This window comes from Bactrocera tryoni, chromosome 4 (genome assembly GCF_016617805.1).
Source record: "Bactrocera tryoni isolate S06 chromosome 4, CSIRO_BtryS06_freeze2, whole genome shotgun sequence".
Taxonomy (NCBI): Eukaryota; Metazoa; Arthropoda; class Insecta; order Diptera; family Tephritidae; genus Bactrocera; species Bactrocera tryoni.
Genome location: NC_052502.1, coordinates 5827242 through 5833680, shown reverse-complemented (window position 1 = coordinate 5833680; position 6439 = coordinate 5827242).

The window sequence follows — 6439 nt, the reverse complement described above, 5'->3', positions numbered from 1 at the left end:
TGTCTTTTTTGACATCAAAGGCATCTTCCACAATGAATTTGTTCCACCAGGACAAAACGCCAATACCAAGTTGTATGTGGAAGTCCTCAAGAGACTCAAACGAAGGGTCAATCGAGTCCGACAATACAACGCAGCCGATTAGAAGTTGCACCACGACAACGCACCGGCGCACACCGCCTTTCTTGTGAGCAGCTACCTAATCAAAGGCGGCATCCCAACGCTTCCGCTGTCAGTGCCGTTTTCTCCCTTCTCTCTACTCCATGCACAGCAACTCCTTTACCGCTCCGCTAATATCAAGCTTCTGCTTTAATAGCAACGTATGGCACTCTCCATTACAAATAAGGCTTCTATTTGTCGAGCGTCAGCCTAATTACTTTGAGTGCTGTCGGGTTTCCACCACAATATCCATGCCCCTCTTACCATTTATAAAATAAATCCCTACTCTAGTGTTTCCGCAAAGAGTTGGCATAAATTCATAAATTTAGCGGCAATTTATTATCTGCTTGGCTGAAATCCAATATTGCGAAACTAATAAACAAAGCAATAAAATTGGTTACAATATGGTCACAAGGCAAATGCGAATAAAAACGCGAATAAATTATTAGCTGAAAAGCAGAAGCAGATGAAAGCAGAAAAAAAGTTTGTAAGTGGAAAGCTAGCAAGGAAAAATATCTGTGGTATATGTACTAAACTCGCATTTTTTGACATTCTTTAAGAGGAATATGCATGGCGTACATTTTATGTCCGAGCTAATCGGTAATGAGTACTATTGTAAATGAAAATTGGATGAATTGAGGATTTGGTTATTTTGAAAAATTTATACAAGAAAAACTGTCAAATACTTTTTTATTCCAATGAAATATTTGCGAATGTTAAAATAAATTTTTGCCGCTTTTTCAAGCAACTGAAATGTGTGCTTAGATCTCAAGCCCTAACTTTACACTGGATTTGTTGCTAATGTCTTCATAAATTAAAGCAATATGCGCCTACCTACCAACAAAGAGGCGTGGCCAACATAAAAGACTCACAATCCCATGAGCCTGTGAGCCAAATGAATAAAAGAGCAAAATAACAACAATTGCAACAACCAAATCGCCAAGTAATGGAGGTTAAGCGCGACAACGAAAAAGCAATTATGATTAAAATTGGAATTTATTGAACGATTTGCCAAACATCGTGCGGCCAGCCCACCAATATGAGCCCAATTTCGCTACCTTCCGCCGTGGCTTCCCACACATACATACATACATTAATATAATACAAACTTGCGCCGGAGTTTACTTAAGTCTTCCACAAATGTACAGTATGTGTATGTATGTATATGTGCATGTAAGTGTATGCCACATTGCTGACTTGCACTGGCCGTAAATGCTGCGGTATGAAAATATCCTTCGGCATCACTTTGCAATGCGCATAATTTCGATTTGTAATAAAATAATCGACAAAATCGTTTTGACGGCGCAGGCGCATGCGCATTCTGATAGCAACATGCCCATAGTTGCCGCACTTATATGCGGCTGTTTGTCTGCAGCATTTGCACTTGTCCAACTGGGGCAGCACTCAATTCGACGTAGCAACAATATTATCAAGACGCGCGCTGCAGTCATGACAGTGGCGTTGCAAGAGCACAGCAGCAGCAGCCACGGCGCCGTGCGTGCCGCCCGCAGCAAAATAGCAAATGCAAAATGCTCGCATACAAAGCGCTCTTCCACAAAGTCCTTATGCGGCTCATCGCTCCAAAGCGGATACCTGTTTTGGCCACAGAATATTTGTTTGCTCTTCGCTTGGTAAGTAGGTACTATGCAGTATTTGAAGTCCTCGAGCAATTTGTTGAAAATTGAGTCACGACTCGAAATTAAAGCTGCAGATTTGAAAAGCCAGAAACATCAAAATGCAGCTTCAAGAGCGTAATCGCCGCAGTCGCTAGAATTCTACAGTGTTGCTGGCAATCGAAGAGTACGTGCAGAATATAAAAATGAGTGGATATGAATATATGTATATGAGTGAAAATAAATGTTAATAAAAAATTATTATAAAAACCATGAATAATCATACTCATTCATGGATTTTAATTCGAAGTGGAATATTGATGTGAATATGAATATTTTTGATAAATACATATATGTGAGTAGGAATATAAAAGTAATATAAAATTTAGTGTGACTGAAGTCAGATATGTTTGTAGAAGTATATGAATTAAAATACTTTATATACTTAAGAATGAGTATTACCGAAGAATGAGTATATCCCAACAAAATACAAACAGGAGTAAGATCAATGTTTCGCATTGGAATGCCGGCCTTGGTTAGGCTGCTCACAAGAAAGGCGGTGTGAGCCGGGGCGTTGTCATGGAGCAACTCCTAAACGGCTGCGATGTATTGTCAGACCCCATTGACCCTTAGTTTGAGGACTATCACGTAAAACTTAGTGTTGTCCAGGAGGAACAAATTCATGGTGAATAATGCCTTTGATGTCAAAAAAGACAATGCGCATCGTGTTCACTTTGGATTTGCTCATTCATCAGTGATCCTGGCCCTCCAAAAAGGCCTGATGCCACCGAAACACACTACTTCTTGCTGAATCAAAATCTGGGTAAGCCTTTTTGATCATATCAAACGTATCTGTCTGTCTGTTGTACCACTCACAGAAACACGTTTCCTGTTTTTCTGACTCTCCAGGTGCTCGAAGACAACTTACCAGCCGCTCGTTCGTTAGCTAGGAACGCTCTCTACCAAATCCAGACGGTCCGAAGTACAGTAGCGGTGGAAGAAAATCAGTACTACCGATAAAACCCTATAACTTTTTTTACAGTAGAGGAAAGTATCGAAAGCCGTAGTGCAAAACTTTAATCCGCTAAACTTAACCTACTCCCAACTTACGACTCTCCTACGGAAGCGGCGTATTAAGTATTACTTCGGGACAAAGAATAAGACTTTGAAGTCTCTTTTATCAAATGGGCTGTTGTAAGTTTTTAGTTTTGTCATAATTAGGTCTAACGCTTCGCTGACAGCCTTACATTTATCAGAAGCCATATGGGTTGTCAAAGTTTCCACCGATAAATTACCGCCGAGTGTAGATTTAACTTTTCTGAACATATGTCTTCAGAGTCTTCTATGCACGTCGGGCAATACGGACTAACATTATAATTAATTTGGAACGATACTTTATAAAGCATTAATGCCCACTCAGTATTTGAGTTAGGAGGAATTTCAAGTCTACGGCTGTAAAGAAGAAGAAGACGTCTGTGATAACTGGTATAGTCGCGAGAATTCGTTCCAATATTCAGCATGCTGACTAATATTTCAACAGCATCGCTTGATCGTTCAGAAACCATTTATTACATGGATTGCAGAAAACCCAGGCACTACGTTTATTAGTCTTGCATATGATTTTATGCTTAGTCCTTATATCACTATTTGTGCTGCATACAATATCACGGAACTCATTGCTTTTGCTATTAAGTATCGACGGCAGCCTCTATTGCTCATCTTTCTCAATGGAGCATTACAGTTTTTGTTTGGTGTACCAGAAGTATACGCCAAGTGTTCTTTAAATTTTAATTTGGAATCCAATTTTATTACCAGTGATCTCAATCTCCCTTAAGTTGAGTGATACCCTTTCTTCAACCTTTTTGTGTTTATGGGCTGGTCTTCCGTTTTCTGCTCAGTTAACTCTAAACTCATGGTAAAAAACCTTTGACGCCTACTAAGATTATGATCAATATTAGTTAAAGGTAATAATTGCCAATAGAATAAACATTTCACTACCAAAGACAGCTCTACGCGACACTGTAGCTCAAAAATTAGGCAAATAAATGCAACTCTGCCGACAAACTATACACTCAGTTACAAATACAGCGACTTAAAGCGGCGCGCTTGTAGCAAGAAGTATTCGTTAAGGCGGCGATCAGCGTGCGCGCCTGCGCAAGCCGCTTCGATTTGCTTTGCAGCTTTATCTTGACGGGCAATTAAAGGCGTGCCCCAGCAATGCCATATTTGTGGCTTTCAAGGGCTTTTGTGCTGGAAATGCGTTGGCATTTGCCACTTGCGACACAGGTTGACTTTTGTGCGCTTGCACCAGTGCAGGTGTGCGCGTGTGTGTGGCACGTTGTTCCTACTGCAGTGTTTGTTTGGCAATTTAAAAGGCTTTTGATTACATTTTTGGGCAACAGCAACAACAAACAACACATATCGATTGCATTTAAAGCGACATCGTCGAAGGCAGAGATTTGTTCATTTAATTTTTTTTTTGCTCTTGTGTTGCGCATTTTTGTATAGTTTTAATTTGCTGCTAAAACACCTGCAAATGCAGCGACGGCAGCGATGAATCTCACACCTTCGCAGCGCTCAACTACCCAGTGGGAGCTGGAAGTGTGTCGCGCACCGAGAATTACTGTGCTGTTTGTGTCAAAGCATACAGAAGTCACATGATACTAAATTAATTTTTATTTATCTAAATATAAAACAAGACAAAAAGAAGCGCTCAGAAAACCGAAATAGAGAGTCCAAAATTTAAAAAAATTGTTGTTTAGAAACCAGACGCATTTCAACTACTTACGCTTGCACCAAAAAGTAATGAATGTAACCCTGCATGTTGCCCTTATACATATCCAATAGGTTGCAACAACCAAATTCGTATTGGGATATTTATCACTTTGTGTGTTCGCGCTTCGGTATATGCGCGGGCAACTGTCTGCCACCCATTTTGCTTATCTTTCGATTTTCTTATTACAATTTTTTATTGCTTTTATGAGCAGCGGCGGAAATTTAAGCATTCAAGCGCTTCAACAACAATAACATCGACACTATCGTTTTTATTTGTGGTGCCGGCAACCTTTCAAAACGCGGCTGATCTGTTACTCTTTCCTGTTGTTGTTGTTGTTGCTGTTCAAATTAAGCCGCGAAATGAGTGTATTAGTGGTTAAAACTGACACATCTTCACGGCTGATATGACAGCCAATGAACCCGCCATGCAAACAGGCATGTGGCAAGGCGGTGAGTCCCAGCTTGGAAGCGATCGCCAGATCCTCATGATATACATATGTAGCTTATGTTGCAGGTTCATTGCCAATATTTTGTTAATTTGCTTTTGTTCGAGATAAGAGTGTGCTGCTGCAAACTGGTGCTGATGTCTAAATGCAATCGAACGTTTTTAATTTATTTATTCACCAACTTCTTGTTGGGAGTTTGATCTCACATACAAAGTGTATATATGTATGTATGTATCTATTTGTTTCGATTTGTTCTCTGTTGTTTTAATTCCAGTCCTCCTCTTGCATTGCCTTCATTTTATGGCGATGCAATATGTATGTATATATTCATTTACAAGGCTGGTCAAACCTTTATTAAGGCTACAAAATAAAATGAAAATTAAAAATGGAGAATTGTTTGTTAGCTTAATATCTTTTAAGAGGGATATACCGAGTTTTCCAATAGATATACTAAAGCCATTGCTTAAAAGTTAAAAAACAACCATCACATTCATCAAAATTAACAGTTTAGGGATGTTTTTGGTCTGGTGAAATCATCAGTCCATACTTCTTACGAAATGCAGCTGGTGATTAGTCAATTGAGAGCCCTGTAGATCTATAATATCCTACTTTCTATGGCCGCAAATAGAAGAAGTTGATCTTGACAACATCTGGTTCGAACAAGATGTGGATACGTGCCACACAGCACATGCAGCAACAGCTATAGCGGAAAAATTTTGGATATTTCATTATTTAAAATTATTGTGAGATCCAAAAAGTTGTAATTTAACACAATTAAACTACTTCTTGTAGGGTTATTTGCAGTCATTGATCTTTAACAAGAAAACCGACTACTCTCCAAGCTTTAGAAGTCAATATTGAACGTACCTTCATGATGTACGACTAATTTTATTAAAAAAAAGTACTTGAAAATTCAGAATCATTTGGAGAGCAAGGTCCGAAGTAAAAAATACACTAGTCTCGAGATGCTGAAGAAAGCCATTGTCCGTGAGTGGGCAAAAATTCCGGAAAGTCACATTCGGACAGCTTGCGATTCGTTTTTTGACCGTCTCAAGGTCATAGTTAATGCAAAAGGTGGTCATTTCGAGCAAAAGTGAATTGGTCTTAAATTTATGATTATTTTCACTGGACTTCTTCAAGTTAGACACTCATTTGACTCATATTCCGACAGGCAAGTAACTTTTATCTAGTCGGAAACAAAAAAACGTGCACAAAGCCAAACTGAGAAGCATACGGTGCTGGCATTGTCATAACATGTATTCTCAACGAAGTCGCTGTAAATCAAACCTTGTGAATCCTACTGATCAGTGGATATACCTCTTCGAGCCAACACGATAGTTTTCATTTTCTTCGGAGCAAGTCAGCGGTGTTGACTGTTTAGACTGTTTTTGGTCTAGATATGTGACTGCATCCATGTCTCTCCGCTGGCATAGTCACGATGAAATTAAG